This window comes from Chiloscyllium punctatum, chromosome 31, assembly GCF_047496795.1.
Source record: "Chiloscyllium punctatum isolate Juve2018m chromosome 31, sChiPun1.3, whole genome shotgun sequence".
NCBI lineage: Eukaryota > Metazoa > Chordata > Chondrichthyes > Orectolobiformes > Hemiscylliidae > Chiloscyllium > Chiloscyllium punctatum.
The window spans coordinates 75,669,105-75,693,826 of NC_092769.1; the positions used below are offsets into that span (position 1 = coordinate 75,669,105).

At 39.2% G+C, this 24,722-nt stretch overlaps 2 protein-coding genes across 4 annotated transcripts in view; one reads left to right on the forward strand and one right to left on the reverse strand.

The window, feature by feature from the left end:
• LOC140457114 (macro domain-containing protein CT2219-like) overlaps nucleotides 1–24,722 on the reverse strand; it is a 1,058,378-nt gene that overhangs the window by 758,038 nt on the left and 275,618 nt on the right. The gene's annotated exons all lie outside the window — the stretch shown is intronic.
• LOC140457112 (leucine-rich repeat transmembrane protein FLRT1-like) overlaps nucleotides 21,301–24,722 on the forward strand; it is a 194,137-nt gene continuing 190,715 nt past the window's right edge. For both annotated transcript variants that reach the window (XM_072551122.1, XM_072551123.1), the window contains exon 1: nucleotides 21,301–21,579. The gene's annotated coding sequence lies outside the window, so the exon portion shown is untranslated. The remainder of the gene's footprint in view (nucleotides 21,580–24,722) is intronic.

Sequence of the window (24,722 nt, forward strand, 5' to 3'; positions counted from 1 at the left end):
GTGAAAGGGGACAGCCCTGCCAGCTGCCCCTAGAAATATTAAAATTGCTTGATCGTACCCCGTTGGTAATGAGCGCAGCGAGAAGTACACTGTAGAGAACTTTTATCCATCTTATGAAAACTTCGCCCAGACCAAACCGGTCGAGAGTATAGGAAAGGTACGGCCACTCAACTTGGTCAAATGCCTTCTCTACATCTAAATAAATCACCAATCCCTGTATTGACTGCTGTTGGCATGCTTGGATTACGTTAAGCAGCCTCCTAACGTTATTGGAGGATCTGCAACCCTTTATGAAGCCCGTCTGATCCTCTTTAATAATAGAGGGTAACACAGTCTCCGTCCACATTTAAGAGTGAGATGGGCCTGTATGAAGCACATTTTTCCGGATCTTTCCCTTTTTTAAGGATAAGTGAAATACTGGCCTCTCTCAGAAATGGTGGGAGACAAACATGACTGTATGAATCATTAAACATATTCAGCATCGGGCCTGACAGTATACTTATAAATTCCTTTTAGAATTCACTGGGAAGTCCATCAGGACTGGGCGCCTTTCCACTCTGAAGCTGCCTCACAGCTTCCTGCACTTCTTCCTCTGATAATGGGGCATTGAGAAAGGACTGTTGTTCGGGATTCACACCTGGAAGCTTCAGATCTCTAAAAAAGGATTCCATTTTGGCCTGCTCCTCCTCACAATTCTCAGACTGATATAATTTAGAGTAGAATCTCTGGAACGCCACATTAATCTTTTTAGAATCACATGTTAGGTTCCCAGAACCTTCCCTAATCGCTGTAATGGTTTGTGGGGCACTTTTCTTTCTGGCAAGGTATGCTAGGTATTTGCCTGGCTTGTCACCATGTTTGTATAACCTTTGCTTTGCAAAAGCCAGCTCCTTCTTTGCCGGCTGCGTGAGCACGGAATTTAGTGTAGACCGCAATGCCGTAATCCTCTGTAGTTTGACCAATGAGGGTATGTCAAAATAGGCCTTCTCGGCTGCCTTCAACCGTGCTTCAAGGAGACATTGCTGCTCACCCTTCTGCCGCTTCCTACTGGTGGAATATGAAATAACTAACCTCTGGCATAAGCTTTGGCAGTTTCCCAGAGAACAGATGAGCTATCAACCGAGCCTATGTTGATGTCTAGGAATGCCCGAAATTCCCTTGAGAAATACTCCACAAACTTGAGAATAAAGGGGTCCATTCGCCAGTACCTTGAATCCACTGTAACATCTTTAATTTTAACCATGAGGTACACTGAAGCATGATCAGAGATGGCAATATTACCAATTGTACAGGATGCTACCAGATCCAGGGTTACCGCAGGGGTCAGAAAAAAATCAATCCTCGTGTGACCTCTATGCGGATTGGAGAAAAACGTGAAATCCCTACCTGTAGGATGGAGACACCTCCAGATATCCACCAACCCTAATTCCCCACACAGACCCAATAACTGTTTAGTTTGTGCAGAGGGAATTTTAGGCAACCTGTCTACTGTGGCGTCCATGAGGCAGTTAAAATCTCCCCCTATAATGATGTGCCGAGACTTGAGACTTATCAGTTTAGAAAAAACATCTACCAAGAATTTAAGAGGATGAGCAGGGGGACAATAAACATTTAAAATGCCATATTCTTCCCCATTTATCAAGGCTTTAAGAATTACAAACCTCCCATATGTGTCTTTAACACATTCCAACAATTTAAATGAGAGATTTTTCCTTACCAATATAGCCACTCCCCTACTTCTGGTATTAAATGATGAAAAATAAACTCGGTCAAAGCCATTCTGCTGTAATTTCAGATGCTCCTTGTCATCCAAATGTGTCTCCTGTAACAAAGTAATATCCACCCTCTCCTTTCTTAGACTCAAGAGTACCTTCTTCCTCTTAATTGGTGAGTGACTTCCCTTGATATTCCAGGTACACCATTTAACCAAATCATTAGCCATAATCTTCTGCAATTACATTTAAATTCCAGAGAGGAGAAACCCAAACCACAAATTGCTGAGCCTTAGTGTCGCATGATCCACCAAATATAAGAACTACATAATCTAAAACCACTACATTTAACAAACATACAAAATTATTAAAAATAAAAACAACAAAAACCAGAAAACAAACCAACATATAAAACTCACCCCCTGCCCGGAGGGGGCAACTACCCATCCCGAACTGCCCATAAATAGGCATCTAACCATCTCAACCACCCCTTCATAAATTTAAATGTTTCCATAAGATCCCCCTATTTTCTTCTAAATTCCAATGAATATAATCCTAGTCTACTCAGTCTCTCCTCATAAGCCTCAACTCTGGAATTAACTAGTGAACCTCCTCTGCACTTCCTCTTGTGCCTGTACATTCTTTCTCCAGTAAGGAGATCAACACTGCACACGGTACTCCAGGTGTGGCCTCAGCAGTCCCCTATACAGCTGCAACATAACCCACCTTGACCAATGAAGAACAAAACTCCATTTGACTTCCTAATTGCCTGTTGTACCTGCAGACCAATCTTCTGTGATTCCTGCACAAGGACACATAGGTCTTCTGCACCGCAGCATGCTGCAAATTTTTACCATTCAAGTAACAGTCCTTTTTCCTGTTATTCATACCAAAATTCCTGACAAAATGGCAACAAATTGGGAGAACTCTTCAGGAAGCTTGTTGTGTATATTTTGGAGTATTAGAGTGGTTATCAGGTCAATAAGATTAGAAACATATGCTGTTGGCAATGCTGCAAGCATTTCCTGGGTTTTCTACTATAACCTGAGTGCCAATGTAGAGGAGCCCCAGAGAAATGGTACGAACAAGACATTTTTGGATTCTTTGGTGGTGGATGTAGGGATGGTAGGGAAGTAAAGAGTGGAGATTTGAGGAACTGGAAAGGAGAGAGTGTGAGGTTATTCTGTCAACAGACCTTGGGAAGATCCCTTGGAAATTCAGATTAATTAATATAACAATGCTTCAATCATTTTAAATGAGAAAAAATAATTTGGGTTTGATATTATAAAATTATCCTGTGGTGTCAGCTCTTTGCATCAACAACAATGAGCAGGGCTTGCCCACGTTCCTCCATTCAGAATGACAAGCACTCATTTACGTTTTCTGCCTTGACGTCACTCTGAGAAACACATCTGTAAATGGATTTGCAATCTGTCAATCTTGCTGATTATAAATGTCACCTCCAACATTTCATTGATGTTGACAGCCTTGCAATGAGGTACAAAGCTATTAAAATGAAGATTAAATGAAGCATTGGTTCCACAAGGACAATCCAGAGGAGCTATTTGGGTCACAGACCTCTGCAGTGTTCATATTTTAATTTAACCTGGGTTTCATACAAAAAAAAGAATCAAAATGACATCTATGTTTTTATTCACATTCTCATTACACTTGCTGTATTTTAAGATAATTGTCAAGTATTGCCGCATAATAAGTCTAAAATAATAACTTTCATCCTACTCTGCCCTCTAACAAAATGCCTCAGAGCAGAAGCTTATTTTAGTACTTGTTACAATCTGGAAAGACATGCAGTTGGGACTAGAAAATGGACACTGCCTGCTGTTCCAAGTATTTGTGAAGACTTGAGTGTAAGCCAAAGTTCTTGCTCTATAAAGTAATTTTCTAGCTCTCAGAATTGGATCTAAATGGACATTCAGGATTACTTGAAGGTGAGTGCATCCAGATTAAGTATAAAAGGATCAATGACCATATTTTATTCAGCAGCTCATCACTTCTATATTAATTTACTTTGGTTTTCAGGATCACTACAGCAACTGCTTGGCTGCCTGTGTTTTCCTTCCACCTCCATTGGCTATACTGAAGGGCTTCCCAATGGGGGATGCTCAACTTTGGAGGAGGACCAACAGAGGAATACCAAAAAGCTTGTTAGACCAGAGATGTTCTATTCCCACCTACTGGTAACTGCATGCCTGCACCTCTGCAGAATCTGACATACTCCTCATTCTGGCAGACAAAGAATGTTCTTGAAACTTCACTTCCAAGAGATGGTAGGAGAATGGACTTGAAGCAATTGACCGTCGTGCTGGACAATTCCTTGGAAATGCACCAACCATAAATAAATTCTTGGTGCTGATAAATGATAAATGTTTTTGTCATCCATCAAGTTCAATTGCAATACATAAGGTGATATGAGCCATCTTTGCAGACATTGTCACACCCATCTGTTGCTGACCATAGGGAATGTTTTGATGCGCTACCTGCTGTCAGTAACTAGCAGCATGAGTCTGGCACAGGCTGTGAATGATCCTCTTTTTGCAGCTGAGGTAGTACGATGGAGTGGAAACAAGACCTGTGCCTTTACAACTGTTTCCAATTCAGTAATCACAATGTGGAGTTGAATGCCAGGCATGGAGAACGGGAAAAAATTGTGGCTGTAAGAGTTGCTCCTTTTTTGACATATTTTAGGTGTTGGAATTGATTTCCTCAAACTCCAGGAGCAGCAATTACTGTTTTATAAGCTGTTGCATTGTTTTGGAACTTTTGGGAAAGAAGATCAAAACAATGGCACCTTTAAAAGGAGAAAGATAGACAAAAGGCAATGAGCACATGATTAGTGAGGGAGAGAGAAAGAAACCTAAACTGCTAACTGACACAGTAGTGAATCCGCACAGTTACTGCTTTTGCTATTTGGGTTCATGTATCTCTGGACATCAGATTCCATCTAGGAAAAATTAACAAACCACGAGATTCACAGCTGACCTTGGAGGAACCTGTGTGGGAGATCTCACAGCATAGAAGTTATCGAGTCATAGAATGGTACAGTAATATAGCATGAAACAGGCCCTTTGGCCCAAACTGGTCCACGCTGACCACGGTGCCCACTCACAGATAAGTGCATTGTTTTTAGCGTGTAACCTTGCTGTAAATCGACAGGACTGAGCAGAGTGGGTTCTTTCTTGATTATATGTTTTATTAGGATATGTCTCTTGATTAAATTTTAAAAACATAAACCATAAATACTAGGTTAGCCTGAAGCACTGTTTTTTAGACCAAAAAGACGGTGCTGTTATCCGGGTCTGTTGATTGTGCAGGAGCAAAGATGGCCCTTGAGTAGAGTGGTATGCTCTTCCTGTCAGATGTAGGAGTTTAGGGAGAGTTTCATGTCTGCAGGGAGATGATTATGTCTGCAGGAAGAGCCTTTGGTTGCGAATCCTATCAGATCACATAGATCAGTTGGATCCGCAGTTAGAGGCAATGGGGAATTTACAAGAGCAAGGGGGTGTGATGGATGGCAGTTATAGGAAGGGAGAAAAGATAGGAGAGGTAGGCAGCTAGTGCAGGAATCTTCTGTGGTATTCCCATTTCAAACAACTATGCTATTTTGGAAAACGTAGGGGATGATGTATTCTCAGGGGAATGTAGCACAAACAGCCAAGCTTCTGGTATCAAAACTGGCTCTAATGTAATGAGGGGTACGTCAGGTTCCAAGCGATTGATTGTGATAGGGTCCAAGGCACAGACAGATGTTTCTGCGGCCAGCAGCAAAAAATCAGAATGGTGTGTTGCCTCCCTCGTCCCAGGATCAAGGATACCTCGGAGAGGGAACAGAATGTTCCCAAAGGGGAAAAGGACCAGCAGGAGGTCATTGTACACATTGGAGATAATGACACAGGAAGGGGAAAAAAATGAGATTCTGAAGGGAGAATATAGAAAGTTAGACAGGAATTTAAAAAGGAGGTCCTTGAGGGTAGTAATATCTGGATTACACCTGGTGCTAAGAGCTAGTGAGGGTAGGAATAGGAGGATAGAGCAGATGAATGCATGGCTGAGGGGGCTACCTCAATAATACCTTTCATCACAACTAGATGTCTCAGAACACTTTACAAATTATTGATGATTTCTCTCATGTGTAGTTATTGCTATTAATTGGGAAACATAGCAACCAATTTGTACACAGTAAGACCTTGCAAACAGCCACGTGATATTGACCATTTGAGATATTGATTTAGGAATAAACATTGACCAGGTACCAGGGTTTTAAAGAACAGGGAGACCTATTTACATCCACCCGAGAAGGCAAACAAGGCTTCAAATGAATATCTCATCTGAAAGACAGGTAACTACAGCAATACAATATTTTCTTAGCACTGCACTGAAATGGCAGTCTTTCATGATCAAGTAATGGGCTGCAATTTGAACTCAGTAGCTTGTAACTCAGGTGGGGGTACTACAATCAAACACGTCTGATATGTGGGATGTCAGTGACTGTACAAACTGGGCCTATGACTTCCTACATGTAATCTGTACCAGTTACTGAAAGATGGCTTTCAAACTCAAGTAGAGCTAACAATCCTTCGGCCATCTCTAATTTTCATCAACACCAGAAGCATTACTGCCCATCAGTTAAGTTTTTTTATTCTTTCATGGGACATGAGCGTCTCTGGCAATGTTGACATTTTGTGCCCAATCCTGATTGCCCCCAGGAAAAGATGGTAAAGACAGCCTTCTTGAACAATAATTCTATATCCACCAGCTGTGTGGCATAGGGACATCTACAAAACCATTCGGGAGGGAGCTTCAGCCTTTTGAGCTCAGACACTAACAGAACGGCAATATATTTCCAAATCAGGATGGTGTTGGAGTGAACTTGTAGGCGGTGCTGTTTCCATGTATTTGCTGCCCTTGTGGTATTAGAGGTCAAAGGTTTGCAAGATACTGTCAAAGGAACTTGGTGAAATAGTCTGTTCACTCTTTTCCCACCTCAACCTATCCTATAATAGCTATTTATATTTGTGAAGGAATTGCTGCTTTACAAGATCCTATTCTCCTGAAGCTAAACATACAACACTCCAAGTATTCTCTGCTAGCTTTCTATTTGCCCATTCAAATTATGGGAAGGACTTCCTGATCAAACTAATATATAACCCACACTTAACCCTGCTGCAGACAAGAACTGCACACCTTCTAGTGGCTGTCACTGGATAGCAGCCTCAGTGTTCAGTTGATCTTCTCACTTATCAGCCCTGGGCTGTGAGAACAATTACAGTAACATAGCAGCCACTCTCACTGATCTCAGTAACTGCAAGTGGGTATAACTGGACATCTCACCATTGTGTATTATATAACCTGTAACTACATTAAGGGAAGCTTTCTTCCACTGAGCTTTGGGAGCATCTTGGTAATATGATTTTAGATTAATTTGTAAAATGATTATTGCTTCACAATTAACTTGTTACAAATTAACTTATTAGAATTACCAAAAAATAAAAAAAAACTCATCCTTGATTCACTGCTGCTAATTACATACAGAAGGAAAGGAATGAGCACTACACTATTCACAGTTAGTCTTAAGGAATATAGCATGTTAATATACATATTAAAAAAAAGACAGTTTTGGATTCATTATCTTGCAATGTATCCCACTAGTAGGGCCAATAAACCTGTACAAACATTTTACGTTTAAGTCACTTGGTAATAATCCGAGTGCATGCACACATCGTAGCTCAAGTCTTGAAAACATCACAGTGAAAGCACAGTTAATAGACACACAAAATGGCACTTAAAGAATAGAATTAGATTCGAGGACAGATTATCTCATGACTGAGCAGGCATGATAATAAAATAACAAAGACATATACTTATGCAACATATTTTAACCCAAAACATTTCCAAAGGCATATTTTGCAGGGGTTATTTTTAACTAAGCCACGATGAGAGAATTACAAAAGACAACACCAAAGATAGACTCAAAAGTGGAATTTTATGATAATAGAAAAAAATAGATTGAACTAATAGGCTGCAAGAGAACACAAAAATGAGATAAGCACATGAGGGTGGAGTTGAAGGATCAAAGAATTCAGCACAGGACAAATACAATATTTCAAACAAAAGGCAGATTAGATACATGGTCCATCTGAACCAAGTGTTCAAAGAATCAAACACCTGAGTTTCTAGCAAGCTCGAGTTTATGAAATGAGATAAACTAAAGGCTGGCAACGAAAAAAAAATTCTGGAAATCAAATTCAGGAGCTGACACATAATGTTGAACTGCAATTGGAGTGAGGTAAAGATGGAGAAAAAGGAGCAGCTAATTGGTGAGGAAAGTTACGATTGATCTTGGAAAAATCTGGAGAAGATCCACAGGTTATAAGATGACTAACGGTGTGGCCGTGCCTGAACAAAGGGAGCTATTATAGTTATTAATAAAGGGAAAGTTTAAAATTTTCTCATATCCTAATCTTCGAAACTCCCTCCTGGGTTTTCTTTGCACCTTCAACTCCTTCCAGTTTTAAGAACACCTCTAAGCCATTCTCACCAGCCAAGGCTTCCAACACACCTCCTAATCTCTTTATTTCTAGCTCAGCATCATTTCTATTCCCAGCAGCCATTTGTGAAGCAATTTGGCACACTTTTTTATGCATTAAATGTGCTGCACCAATATCAGCGTAACTTGCAGGCACTTATAATTAATGTTAAGTGAGACACACACACTTCATACCAAACTTAATATACAACAGCTTTGTGGAGTTTTTTTTTTGTATAGCTGAGATCAAATAGGTTTCTCCTTCAATTCTCTCTTCTACTTTAATGAAGGCACTAACTCATGCTGGGTACAGTCCCAGAAGTTCTGGCAATCCTCTGCTGACTTATGCTAGTGACAATGTAGACATTGGCAGCATATCTGACCACAGATGGTGCAAGGGCTGAGTGCAAATCTGTTCTCGACCCATGGTCACACAGGCATATATGCCAGCAGGAGTTATTGGATCGTAAAAGGAGCAAGAGTCATACTAATTTTCACCTCCCCAGGCTGGGAACACTGAAGCTCATTGTAACATCCCGACTTCAAAGATATGAACCACTGCTGTAGGTCAAGGTGACAGTATGAATATAGAGTCTTTAAGAGCTACAGTGGACAGTGCTTCTATTCATGGAGCCACTAGGGACCTCTAAGGATGAATTTCAATGCTTAAGATGAAAACTTTGGTTCCGACAGAAAGATACAATGTTGAGAGATTTATAATTATTACTTGCTTGGGTGCTGCAGTAGCGCCCTCCACTGTAGTTTCAATTCTCTAGGTCACTGCACCGATAACCTCTTGCACAGTACTAAGGGTAGGCACCAAGAAGCCAGACCATTCCTCATGCCAGACGGAGAAAAAAGGAGCAAGACAAACATTTCCCAGTGATCTACTGCAAGATAAAATATGGTTATACTCAGCCAATACTTTTTTTTAAAAAGGGGCACAAGTTCCTTTCTGTTAATAAAGTTAACATCAAACTGAGCTGTGCAGGACAGAAGATCCGGACACCTAATTTCTGCTTGCAACTAGTGAGCTGAGCCAGGTTTCCTCTGCATCAGTGGGCAAGGGTGAGGATTAAAATCTGTTAGCTTTCATGCTTCTGATTGGTATCTGCCTTGTGGACACTGCCTGAGAACACATAAGGTTAGCTGTGATTTTTTCTTTGGTCCAATGTCCTGCTGGCACATTTTTTTTTCATTCACTGGATAAGAATGTCGCTAAGTCCAGTGTTTATCTAGGGTTACGATTTGTTTAGATTACTTTTTGAAGAATAGCCACTTGGCAGGATGTCTGAAAACTGATAGCAACATGGAACCAGCAAGATCCAATCAGAGAAAAGGAGAAAAGAGGTCAAAAACCAGAAATAAAGTATTCACTTTGATTTTTTTGTCCTCTAAATGATTTTGTATTATGTGGTCTGGAATTCAGAGTACATGCAACCCCATGTCTATGTAAGGTGGACATTTAGAACTACGTAATCAAAGTCACTTTGTCGTGAATGCAAATTATTTAGAAACAATCCATGCAAGGTGTGGAAGCCATCTGTGGCTTCTCTGGAGTCATGACCCTGGTTGGATTTGGCTGTTCGGAGTTAAATGAAACTGCAGCTGCTTTGAACAGGAAACAAACATCAAAAATTGTGCAACTACTTCCTTCATCTTTAAGTTGGAGTTAAAAAAAGTCAGCTTACAAAGAGTGTCATAAATCTACAGTTACAGCAATTTAACTCTTGCTAGATGGTGTAAAATAGCCAGAGTTAAATTCCCAATCCACTCATGTCTTTCAGTGTGTGCCTTCAAAACAAACAGGGACACATTTTGCTATTTGCCAAAGCTGACCCTGTTCCAACTCACTTCATTCTGTATTTAATTTGATCTCAATCAGGGTAATTCTCTCCTGTTCATTCTTTTATTTGCCATACTTTGGTCCTTTTTTTGACTGCAGTTTTGGCTGATTGAGACTGAGAGCTATTTACTCTCAAGAGACTGCCAGGGATATTATATACACGTCTCACTTTCTTTTAGTGTGCTCGTGATGCCAAGGTGGGATAGGAATCTTACCTGCCACACTAAGAAAGGAATATTATTATTTTGAAGCTGATACAAATGCTTGCAAGATGACTCCTTGAAATAGTGTGAATCATAAAACCAAAGATTATCATCTGGACCAATGCAGTTTTCACTCTATCTGCCAATTTAAAATATTTCTTTAATCTTCTCAACAATTTTCCTTCACAACAAAGATCAATTTAGTTTGCATAATTCTCATTTTGTTTTCAAAACGAAAAGAATTGTCTGAAGTTGAAGGGAAAGAAAGCAATGCCCAATTGTTTTCCTCTCAAAATGTTTAATTACTAACAGCCCATGTTCATTAACACTTACTGCATTAATTGTATATTCATTCATGTCACAGTGTGCAAAGGACATCAACTGTTAGCATAGTCGTTGGATTTTAATCACCACACAGATGAACAAAAAAACCAGCTAGGCCATAATCCTACTGAGACAGATAGGTTTGAGGGGCCAAATGGCCTACTTTTGCAGCTAATTCATTTGTTCATAAAGCTTAATTGATTTTTGTATGGTATAATGAGATTTTTTGAACATTAATTAATATGGTCACCCTGCTAACACAACTTGATATCTTATCTTCGTGAGGCCTTCTGAAAAGAAGAATCATAACACCTGACTGTGTTTGCATTTAAATGTTGCTACCTATATAAATTTAAAATAATCAAATCTTAAAACTCGCATTGAAGTATTTATTTTAAAACTGACCAAGTAACTTCCATCACAACAGAACAGTAGATCCAATTCAAAAATATGGGAACAGAATATACTAAAACTACTTCCCCAAAGGATGGGTACACCTCTTTAAGTAAGTAAGTTAACAATTAACATGTTTATCGCAAAATCTCAAATCTTAAATCTGAACCTCTTTCCTTTACACTTATTCCATTATCCATAATTATTATGAAAATTGTTGATGTAGACCTGTTCCGCTGTAACTTTAATATTTATTCTTTGAAGGATTACTGCTTTAAGTTCCCTTGGCACCTTTTCAGGTGTGACAATCCATCGTTCCTCTCAGGACCTTTCCAGACAGTCACTAAACTTACATCCACAGTCGTCGTTTGTCTCCTCTTTGAGAAAACGCATGTTAGAATGAAAAGTTCAATGTATCCATAAGTAATGCAGGCATACGATGTGTTGTAATGACACATGGTAGAACATGTATAAAAGACGTAATTAAAACTGGAGACACTGACGATACATCTATCTTCGTCAGAATCTTAAGGCAGACTCCTTTTTATCCCTCTCCCAACACTGTGTGACATCATCAGATTGGTGTGGAGTTGCTGGTGTTAGGCTAGGGTAGACAAGGTCAGACGTCACATAACACCAGGTTGTAGTCCAACAGCTTTATTTGAAATCACAAGCTTTTGGAGCACTGCTCCTTCGTCAGGTGAAGTAGTCCTACTTCACCTGATGAAGGGGTAGCACTCCGAAAGCTTGTGATTTCAAATAAACCTGTGGGATTATAACATGGTGTCATATGATTTCTGACATCATCAGATTGAGTGAAGTTTAATGCAGGCCCCAAAATTAACCCTTTCAGAACCATTTTCGGATACACCATCCCTTCCCACCCACAAAACCCTTTTTCTGAATAGTTAACATTTGTACATTCCAGTACATTTAACTTCATTTTACATTCACCACTACCCAAAGTCCTTGACTTCACAAATGTAGGTGATTTCACAATTCTTCCAGAATGCATTCTCTTTGGACTAAAGATTGGTAGGTATGGCATGACAACTGTTGAACTTAATTCTGATCTTGATGTTGATTAATCTGTAATAATTTCTCTAATAGAGGATCTTCTCATTCTTGGGTGTCCTTCATGGAGGACATGATGTGGAGATGCCAGTGTTGGACTGGAGTGTACTAGCACCTGATAAAGGAGTAGCACTCCAAAAGCTAGTGTTTTCAAATAAACCTGTTGGACTACAACCTGGTGTTGTGTGACTTTTGACTTCAAGAAGGATGCATTCCTTCCAAACTCAATAGTTGATCTAATCCTCTTTTTCATCTACCCTTAATTTTCTGAATTTTCTTTCCTTGTTAACTCAAGTATTTGCTACAAAACATAATCTGATGTCTTTTAATTTCAAGTATGTTCATTATGGAACACCATTTTTTCATAATCCTAGACTTCTGAGCCAGGTAATTTCTTCTGAACTGTATCCTGAATCTGTGAATGTTGATCTGTCTTCCATGGAGTCACAGCAGCTCATCGTTATTTTGTGCAATACAATCTTCATTCTCAATCTAATGCATCTGTGTTGAAGTACGTAAGTGCTTTACTTCAATTTGTTGAATAGGTTGGATGTTTTCATTTGCCCTCTGGATATCTTCCTGGTGAGTCAGTGTCTTCATACCCTCAGTATTGTTATTGCAGGATTTCTGCTTACTTACCATTATTTATGTCATTGGTACTAATAATTCTTTTTCAGAAGACAAGGGATTGAAATGTTGCTTGTGAGCTTGTGTTGTCTGACCATCTGACAGCAATGTCAAATTTGCTGCATTAATTTGTTCACCATGGTGTTTTGCTGTCTGAACAGCTTCCATTAAAGATTTGAGGGTTGAACTTTCCATTCTTTTTCTCTGGGTTTGCAGCTTCTCACCAACTTTGCTGATATCTGTCAACTGAATTTTCTTCAAAAGTGTTAGGACTGTTTTGTAGTCCTGTCAATTCTAAGAATCGTGGATTTTACGATGTTTTGTGAACTTCAAACTCTTAAAATCTCTAACCACCACATTGTTGACTGGATGTTTGCTGTACCCCTGTGAAAGCCTAAGCATATCTGGTGTATCCTTTCAAAGATTGTCTTCCCAGAAGGTGCTGAAATAACTAGCCTTCAGTCACACACTTGTAAGTCATCTATGACTGTGAAATGTTGCCAGTGCTGAATGTACATGTTCTTGGCAAACCCGCTGGAATGCTATACAAAGGAATAATAGCACATTCTGCCTTCTTGTCAAATTTCCTGGAAACCGATTTGGTTTGCTTACCACTGTTTCTTCACAGCCATATGAAATATTTCCTTCATGTCATCTCCAGTAATCTGAATGGATTCCTTTTTCTTTAGCTGTGGACCATATAAAAGAGACCTCTACGTAGAACAAATGTGAGGTGATGCATTCTGGGAGGAACAAGCACTTCGGACCTCCGTGACTATGCCAACCATGATGCCAGTCCAAACCAATCCCATCCATCTACACATGCTCCATAGCCCTCTATTCACGTTCATGTGTCTGTATAAATGCCTGTAAACTTTGCTGATGCATCTGTTTCTTCCCTCGCAACGTGGTCCAGGTACCTACCACTGTCTGTATATAAAACTTTGTACATCTCGCTTAAACTTCCACCCACGCCCTAATATTTGGCATTTCCACACTTCTATTAGGTCACTTGTCAGCCTCTGACGCACTAGCAAAGACAATTTAAGTTTGTCCAACCTCTCCTGAGAACTACTGCACTCCATTCCAGACAACATCCTGGTAAACCTCTCCAAAGCCTCCACATCTTTCCTATAATATGGGGAACACAGCAGTACACAGCACTCCAAATGTAGCCTAACTAAAATCTTATACAGCTGCAACATTACTTTCATATCGAATGCCCCGACTGATGAGGCAAGCCATATGCCTTCTTTACCACTTTATTCACTTGCATTGCCATTTTCAGGGAGCTATAGACTTACACTCTAAGATCTCTCTTTACATCAATGCACTTAAGGGTCCTGCCATCAATGTATTCTTTCCCCTTGCATTTTACCTCCCAAAATGCCTTACCTCTCATTTGTCCAGATTAAAGTCCATCTGCCATTTCACCATCCAACTTTCCAACTGATCGATATCCTGCTGTCAAACTTTGATAACATCCTTCACTAACTACAAATCTACCAATTTTTGTGTCATTTTCAAATTTACTAATCAGACCACCTATATATTCATTTAATTCATTTATATATATTACAAACAACAAAGGTTCCAGCACTGCTCCCAACATAACAACACTGGTCGTAGACCTCCAGTCTGAAAAAACACCCCATCTACAACTACCCTCTGTCTTCTAATCAATTCTATATCCAATTTATTAATTTAACATAGATTCAATGCAACTTCATCTTCTGGACCAGCCTACAATGAGGAACCTTGCTTTAGTAAAGTCCATGTAGGCAACATCCACTGCCCTACCTTCATCAATCATCTTTGTCACTTCCTCAAAAATGTCTATCAAATTTGTGACATAAGACTTCCCTCATTTAAATCCATCCTGACTATCCCTAGTAAGTCCATTCTTTTTCAAATGCAGGTAATTCCTGTCTCTGAAATAGTTTCCAATAATTACCCTACACTGATATAAGACTCAGCCATATAATTTCCTAAATTATCCCTGTTGCCCTTCTTGAACAAAGGAACAACATCAACTATTCTCAAGACACCTACCACCTCCTACTTCTTAATATCAACAAGCCCCTTCCTAATCCTGCCACCATTCCTTCTCCTCAGTGAACGCCAATGGGAAGTACTCATTAAGGACCTCACCCAGTTCCTCTGTATCCAGACATAAATAACCTCTTTTGTTCTTGAATGGACCTATCCTTTCCCTCATTACCCTCTTGCTCCTAATCAATGTATCAAATGCCATGGAAATCTTTTTAATCCTGCTTGCCAAAGACATTTAGAGGCCTCTCTCTTTTGGCCCTCCTAATTTCCTGTTTAAGTTATTTTTAGCTTCCTTTATAATCCTCAAAAGGTCTTGTTCTATTTCAGTTTCCTAAACCTTATACATGCTTCCTTTTTATTTTTCATTAAACTTTCAATATCTCATCATCCAGGCTTCCCAAGTCTTGCCATTCTTTCATACTCAGAAATATGCTGATCCTGAACTCTGATCAACTGGCTTATTAAAATAGTCTCACAAGCTAGATTTAGATTTACCCTCAAACAACTACCCCAATCTAATTTTTCCAGTTTCTGCTATTACTATTGTAATTAGCGTTTCCCCAATTTAGCACTTTCTTTACAGGTTCATAGCTCCTTGAAAGTGGAGTCACAGAAAGTGAAGAAGGTGTTTGGTATGCTTTCCTTTATTGGTCAGAGTATGGAGTACAGGAATTGGGAGGTCATGTTGTGGCTGTACAAGACATTGGTTGGGCCACTGTTGGAATATTGCTTGCAGTTCTGGTGTCCTTCCTATCTGAAAGATGTTGTGAAACTTGAAAAGGTTCAGAAAAGATTGACAAGTATGTTGCCAGGGTTGGAGGATTTGAGCTATAGGGAGAAGCTGAACAGGCTGGGGCTCTTTTCTTTGGAGGGTCAGAGGCGGAGGGGGTGACCTTATAGAGGTTTACAAAATCATGAGGAGCATGGATAGGATAAATAGACAAAGTCTTTTCCCTTGGGTCAGGGAGTCCAGAACTAGAGTGCATAGGTTTAGGGTGAGAGTGGAAAGATTTAAAAGGGATCTATGGGGTGCCTTTTTCAGACAGAGAGTGGTGCATGTATGGAATGAGCTGCCAAAGGAAGTGGTGAAGGCTAGTACACTTGCAACATTTAAAAGGCATTTAGATGGGTATAAGAGTAGGAAGGGTTTGGAGGGATATGGGTCGGGTGCTGGCGGGTAAGACTAGATTGGGTTGGGATATCTGGTCAGCATGGACAGGTTGGCCTGAGGGGCTGTTTCTGTGCTGTATGACTCACTTTCCCAAGTTTTAAAGTGCACAGTCAGCATTGCAACCTGGCAATTCAATCTTCCAAACTCTGGGTGCCATTGCCACTGTGCACATCCAAGCTAAAAGAGCCATCAAGCACAATGAGCTGAACATTCAAGCATACAGGAAGGAGAAAGTGTGAGAAAGGAGGGGAATGTGTGGAAAAGAGAGAGTGCAGGCTCGTACTGCCAGCCGACATCACTGGCTTTGTCTATGCATGCCTGAGGGCTGGCAGAATGATTAACAACCATTTTGGCATGTAAGCCAATTGCTCTGTTTTCCTTTTTAGGTTTCACCACAAGTCCAGGAAGCCTAATTAAATCTTCTGTCAGTTGTGCCTTGACCAATTGACAACACATTGTTCCTGGATCAGTGTATCCTTGGAATTATTTGTACTCTTTCTTAAACTTTGTGGATGTAGCTGTCAAGTCATCCATGCAGGCTTAAAAGTTTGAAGGGTTGGTTGCAAGTTACGTATATATTTTCAACACTTTTACAGTCTTTGTGGTGCAGAGTGCTACTAGAATACCTTTAATGTTGAGAGTTATTCCACCAGAACCATTAAGTTTTACCTCTGCAGACATAATCCCTGTTTCTTGAGCTATAATATTTGATCTGATAGGATTGTGACACTTGTCCCTTTATCAAGTTCAAAATTAATGAGATGTCCATTGATGTTAGCAGGTTCTCTCAAGTTGAATCAATTGAATCATTAATTTCTCCTAAGATGATGATTCTAATATGCAGTAAGTCAACACTGCTTAATTTTACTTTTTGGAAGACTTTAATTTCCATATTTAGCAATGCTGTTTTTATTTTTTCACTTTACAAACTTTTAAACTGTACAATATATAAGTGTCATTATTTCCTTCTAATAAAGCTTTACATTCTGTAAAATGTAATTTATCTCTGTACTGCTTACTGGGAATCTGCCTACAATTTTTGCTATCAAAATGGTTGCTTCTCAGCTTCTGCAGGTAAACTGAAAGTGCTTCCCCTCTGTAGCCAAGAAAATGTATCCCATATATGAGTGGGCAAAACAGATGACTTCATTCCTTTCACTGTCCAATACATATACATGTCTCCTCCTCAATTTTCCAATAATGCATTATGGTTACAACCTTATAAGTCATTTTCTAAAATTATGGTTTAATATATTGATCCCCTATCCTTATCAGAATCTTCAAACTATCTTCTTCTGATAGACTCTGTCTTGTCTTTTAAATTATCCCTTTGTCACCACATAAAATCTCCTCTGCAGCTATGGACCTTGACTTTGCAACTGTAGCCATGCCTTGAGGTGTGTGTCACTATGGTGGTGAGGTTATTGTGAACGATAAATGATTTCTTCTTTGATTTCTACTTTTCCCCAGTCTTGACCTTTGTACCATTTAAGACTTTCCTCTCACCTTACTGGCATTTTTTTACTTTATTCACAGAACTTTGAAGCAGGCACTTTCCAGCTGAACCTTAAATTGGGATTGTCCTACAGAACCGGCTACTCTAAGAATTCATGAACTGCCAAGTAGATCTTGTTTTTTAAGCTCTTCCTAGCTCACAATGCTCTCCTGTTCTCCTTACCAGGTATGAATTATATGTTCTAGCAAGGAATACTGTCTCTACTTTGTCCCTTCCACAAGTATTGCTGCTTTTTTGTTCAACTTCCTGCAGCTACTGATTGACTGTCTGAGTGTTATTAAAATGATAAAGTATTTAAAGTAAACTCACTTGCCTTCTGAATTTTATTATAGCATTGTGACTTTGTGACAACAATGGACATTGCTGATCATCATGTTGAAAGTGGTGTGATGTGATATGGAACCAATAAATACCAGCTAATTATAATTTCATAGTTTCATAGTAATAGAAGCAGGACTAGGCCATTTGACCCTGTTCTACCATTCATTAAGATCATGGCTGATCTATCCATCATCACTGCTCCTCCTACTTGCAATATCCCCATAACCTTTAATTCCCCTACCATGCAAAAACTCAGCCAACTGTGTCTTGAATATATTTAATGAAACTACCTCTACTGCTTCCTTGGGTAGACAATTACATGGAACTCTCTGTCTTAAACCTACTTCCCCTAATCTTGAGGCCATGTCCTCTAGTCCTAGTATCACTCACGAGCAGAGACAACTTGCCTGCTTCTATTTTATCTATCCCTTTCATAATTTTATGTTTCTATAAGATGCCCTCTCATTCTTTTAGATTCTAGCAAGTACAGTTCCAGGCGTCTCAACCTTTTCTCATAGGGTAAACCCCTCATCTCTGGAATCAACCTGGTGAACCTCCTCCACATTGCCTCCAAAGCCAGTATATCCTTCCTCAAGTAAGGAGACCAGAACTGTGCACAATACTCCAGGTGCGGCTTCACCAAAACCTTGTACAATTAAGAACCTCCTTGCTCTTAAATTCAATCCCTCGAGCAATGAAAGCCAATATTCCGTTTGCTTTCCTGATTACCTGTTGCATCTGCAAATCAATTTTTAATGATTCATGTACAAGCACGCCAAAGTCTCTCTGCACAAGAGCATGTTGCAATGTTTTACTCTGACCTACTATTTTTACTTCCAAAGTGGATAACCTCACATTTACCAACATTGTACTGTATCTGCCAGACCCTTGTCCACTGACTTAACCTATCTAAATCACTCTGCAGACCCTCCACATTCTCTGCACCGTTTGCCTTTTCACTTATTTTAGTGTCATCAGCAAACTTGGATACATTACACTCGGTCTCCTCTTTCAAATTATTTATATATATCATGAACAGTTGCGGACCCATCACCGACCCCTGCAGCACCCCGCTCACCACTGATATCCAACCAGCCAAACACCCATTTATCCCAACTCTCTGCTATCTATTGGTTAACCAGTCTTCTATCCATGCTAGCACATACCTCAAAACTGTTATGGATGAGTCTTTTATGTGGTACCTTATTGAACACCTTCTGGAAATCCAAGTATATAATGTCCACATGTTCCCTTCCACCCATCACACTCGTTACTTCCTCAAAGAACTCCAGTAAGTTTGTCAAACATGACATTCCCTTCCTAAATCCACGCTGCATCTGCCTAAAGGAACCCTTTCCATCCAGATGCCTTATTATCTCTTCTTTAATGATAGCCTCTAGCATTCCCCAACTCCAGATACTAAGCTAACTGACCTATAAATACCTGCCTTTTGTCTACACCCTTTTTTAAACAGCACATGACATTCACTGTCTTCCAGTCTGCTGGGACCGACCCAGAGTCCAGTGAATTTTGGTAAATTACCATTAACACATCTACTCTAACTTCCACCATTTCTTTCAGCACCCTGGGATGCATTCCACCAGGACCAGGGGACTTATCCACCATCAGACCCTCAAGTTTACTCAACACTACTGCAATTGAGTTGAGGTCCATTGTACCTCCCATTGTATCCATAACATCATTCTTTGGCATGTTAGACACATTTTCCACTGTGAAGATGGACACAAAATAGTTATTCAAGGCCTTAGCCGTTTCAGCATTACCCAATATTAATTCCCCTTTCTCATCCTGCAAGGGACTTAAGTCCATTTTAGCAATCCTTTTCCATTTTATATATTTATAAAAACTTTTCCTACCTGTTTATATATTCTGTGCTAGTTTGCATTCACAATGTATCTTTCTTTATTTCCTGCTTCATGGTTCTTTGTTGCTTTTTGAAGTTTTCCCAATCTTCCTCTATCCTAAAACTCTAGGCTACTTTGTAAGCCTGATAGTTGGGGAGATGCTGCCACTAATTCTCCATTCTTGATAACATAATCAATCTGTTCAGGAATGTCATGACACACCTAAGGAGCAGATTGAACTTGAACATGGATCTCCTGGCTCAAAGATAGGGACCCTACACCTGCACCACAAGTGCATTTTACCTTATCTTCCTTTCTGTATTGAGTGTAAGGGCCCACTTGGTTAATAATAGTAGAAGAAAGCCTCTTCACAAGACGCACTTAGCTTAACAAGATAAAGTTTCTTGCATCATAGCAATAGGTCAAGTCACATCTGCCATTTAGATATAACAACAAAGGTTATCAGAGACACTGATGGTAACATCTGTTTCCATCGGAATCTTAGCTAGATTCCTCTTTTCGCCACCCAGCACTGTATTACATCATCAGATTGGGTGGAGCCATATGCTAACTCCTTCATTAACCCGCTCAGAATCATGATTTTATACAGCACACATTTACAGTTCTGTATATATGCACACACATGCAAGTGCACAGTGAAAAACTAGTGCACTAGTCTTATTAATTTGGTTTCTGAAGATTAAATATTTTCAAAGTTTACTCCTCTGAGTGCTGTGAAGATACTTAATCTTTGTAGAAAGTGAAGGTTAAATGTTGTTGAAATTCTGACTTCTCCTTGCCATGTGAGGAAGATCAGAACTTGTCAGATTCAAATTTGTGTGCATCCAGCACTGAAAACTTATATTTGGTCACTCGTTAATTCTAATGTTAGTAGTGCACTACAGATATCACCTGACTTACTTTTAATAAGTAAACAACATTTTGTAAAGATTATTTGCACAAGTGTGTAATCTGCATCAGAATGCAGAGAACATTTACACAATGAGATACTTATATTCATTCAGTCTAACCACACAGCAGCATCAAAGGGATAACTCCACAAAACCTCATTTTACAAAAAAAACCAATAATTTCAAAATATTCCCCTTGTTGGTCGTAGAACTGTTTATCAGCATACAACATCAGCAGCAAAATACACAGTAAAATCACTTGGCTTTTATACAACACACTGAACATCTGAATCAGATTGTCAATTTCACCCAATGCAGAGGTTCCTGGGTCTGATGGCAGTTCTAACAGTAATGAACACTATGCCTTGATACTCAGGATTTTCATATGCTTTTTTAAAAAAATCTGGCATTATTCTGGTTTGTACAATGCTCTAGAGAGAAATTGAAAGATTTTTTTTGAAATCAGCAAGCTCTCAAGTTGCAGCTGGCAACCAGCTACATATTTAACCTGCTTTTCCAAGCTTTCATCTCAACCCATTCTAGCCGTCAAGCTTGTTGTGTTTAAATGAACACACATGACTGACTTACAGTATTCTGTATGGAATAATCCACTTAGGAAGGTTAGCTTCGTATCCCCTCAAGATAGCTGGAAATGCAAGATCCCAAACGCATCCTCAGCTGCCTGTCAAATCCAGAAGCCCAACCTACTGGTGATCTCATCAGAATTTTCAGCAAGCGTGTCAGCATGCAGGAGCTCTCAGTCTCCAGTTGAGCTCTTGCAGTGGGTACTAGCTGGCTTGTCTGAGACATCTATGGAGCTTTGAGACTCAACCTGTTTTTATTTTGCTTGCTGTGTGATCGACTAGTGGCTTTGTACTTTGCTCATGCTGTCTGACTTCAGGAGGGGTGTCTTATACTCATTCTTTCTCTCTTTTCCCCCTCACTTACTGGAATATCTCTTACATTTTATGGGTGCTTGATCTGAATAACAGTGCCTAAAGATGAGTAAACCTTGAACAGGTAAGCAGGCACTTACATGTTTTACTTAATTGGAGTATTTTTTGCTACTTTATGAATTACAGCAAATTCTTATATAACCTGATATATACTGACATTATTAAATGCAGAGCACTCAATTTGAATGAATGGCCTCTATCTCGAATAGCAACAAAGTTTTCTATACATGTTAACAGATTCAGTCAGCGCTGGCAATCTGTAATCTAAGTAACTGCAGAGCTTTACTTAACCCCATGAGAGCTGAAGGATCCGAACTACTCTCAAAACAGGAAATTTTCCCTGCGCACCTACATATCAAATTTGACGATGAATTTTAATATATTGAAAAGTGATTGTGATAAAGTCAAATTTAAAGGAGATGCAAAAAGAGGCAGAGATTAATTTGTAATACTTATGAAACAGTTTATACAAATTGATATTAATCTTATTTCTAATCTGCAGACCATCAAACGTTATTCATTTCTCACTTGATACAAAAACATCAAAATCACCACTCCTCTCATCTAGTACATTTACTAGACAGTGCTTCATGTGGCAACTAACTTGTGGCTGCTGATGGAAAGTCAGGCTCTGCTTTTGCTTGTATTTTTAAGATCATCTAATTTTAAACAAACCAAGCTCACGTGTACAGTTCAGCTCCCTCAAATTGTCGATGTTCTTTGAACACTTGGGGAAAAAAAGGCAAAGGATGGAGTCAAGCAACTGCAAAGTTCTTTTGCCTTCAGGTAGAGGCAGAGTACTGTGCATTTATATTACCTCTTTAATTCAATTTTGCTCTATTTTTAACTACAAATACATAAAATCAGCAATTCGGCTAATAAATTGTAAGCAATATTAATGATTTTCATTTTATATGGGGGAGGGGAAGTAATTGAAACTGAACAGAAGAAATATATTGTTAATGTATTGTGACAGAAGACAAATTTCTCAAGCTTATTCTGATGTTGTTATCTCAGAAACAGACAATCGTATTTGTACTTCTTGTGTCTTTATAAAGTGATAAACCACACGAAAAAGAACCCTTATAAACTTGGAAAAGAAAAATGCATTCAGACATATTTAGTATGTAGCCATCAACGAGGTGAACTCCAAGGAGAAGTAGCTGGAAATAACTATAAACCAAACGTTATCTGACAAATGTTCTGCTTGTTTAGCTTATGACAATGAAGGAGCCTGTTCTATCTGCAAACCCATTGCAATTGCCAAATCAAGCTGCCTGAGTATATAGCTCAAGTGCTCCCTTCCTTCTCTCCACTTTCACATTTTTGAAATCTTGTTTTCATGCACTACAGAGCAATGTCCTTTTGCAGTAAATTACCAGGCATTTCATTCTCACCTTTAGTCAGAGCCATCTGCTTGTCAAAAACACCAGATCATAAGCATTTCTGTTTAGAGGCTCATTTCTGGCACGCTGACTAGTTTATCTTCAGTAATCAGTATATCAATTAATGTTATTGGGAAATAAATGTGTTTTGCTTGCATCTGAGAAAATTGCTCCAAACTGTTTTTACCAGTTGGATGATTTGTACATTCCGGTTTTTATAGTGAAAAGCTGAGATTTTAGTGGAAAGGTGTGGAATAAAAGCCACCACACTGCAAGATTAGTAGCTGTTACAATACTGATCTTCACTTTTCTTTCTCCTTTTGTATTTATGTGCTGAATTTAGATCATTTTTATTGCTTTACTGAGTAGTCTGGTGGAGAAATTAGCCGTGCTTTTTATTACGCCATGCACCGAATGTTAATAGATTTGTGCAAAATGCTTTATGTCTCAAACAACAGACGCTGTTGGGGGGAAAATGACAAATGCATGAGATACATTTAAAAAAACAAAATAATATCAAAAGGCCTGACTCAACACTGGGTGACCAGTTTCAAACCTGTTCACACAAAAAGGCTGTTCAGCCTTGACTTATTGTGTGAGCCACGTTGTTTTTAAAAAAAGCCAAGTTGTCACAGTTTTCAAATGAAACAGTTCCATGAAACAGCACAGATGCCAGCAGCCAAGTTTGCAAACTGCGTAACATTTTTCTAAACAGAAGAGCTAAAACTTCAATTTTCAGAAGCTCTGGTACGAGGACATGTATTGAATTAAATAGAGAAAATCCTAAGAACAAAAGAGATGTTACAGTGAGAATAAGCAGCATATATAGCCAGTGGAGCCTTTCAGCAACTTTACTGAACGGCAAGGAGGATTAAGTCAAATTGTGCTAAAAGCCTAACCTTTAGCCTGAATTTATCTCCCCCACCACCACCCTTCCATTTCAAGAAAAAATGGAATGTTCCTAAGCATACACTGTTTGCCAGTGCTAACAGAAACACTCTCAGTATTATGCATTTAATGTGCATTCAATAACAAAGAAATTGAGTCTCTAAATGCCCAATATTTGGCTGTGTGGAATAGAATTTGGCTAATCCCTCTATTATCTAGCTTTGGGCACTTGCCACACAACATAAATAGTACAGAGTGTTTACAAAGATCAAGAACTGCTCAAGAAGCAGTCCAGATGCAGTGATATTTTCACCGTTCAGAAGTAGAATAGACCCTCTTCTCAGACCTACATTTAGTAAGTTACCCTTCACTGTTCATAAAATTACAACTTTGTTTTTCATCTGTCAATTACAGAGGATTCCATTCAATGACAAGTACATGATACAACCCAACATAGAAATGTTGCATTTGAACTGAACACAAATATAAACAGGACTGATTATATCATTAACGATTATAAAGAAAGTCTAAGCAGAGTTGCCTTGCAGCAGATGGGCTTGCTAGAATGAACTTTGCAAGCAGCAACATGGGAACTTAGTTTATATAACTATGATGGTGCTGCTGATTTTCATTTTTGCCTGTGAACTTTGAAAGTTCCACAGGAGCTTTCTGCTCTCCCGATTTTCACTGCTCGCCTGGATTTCAATTTCTTTTGCTCCCCCATCCCTAACCAGTTCTTTTTGAAAGCTGCCATTGTAAATTGAACTTCAATAGCAATTTAGTCCCTAAAGCTGAGAATTTACTTGGTTTTGTTATTTCCCCTTGCAATAACATAGTCATAAAAGACATATCTGTAAAAGGACTGCTTATATTTAGCCACATCTATGAATGTGACTGTAATAAATCTTGTAATTACGAACAGAGCTTCTGCAGC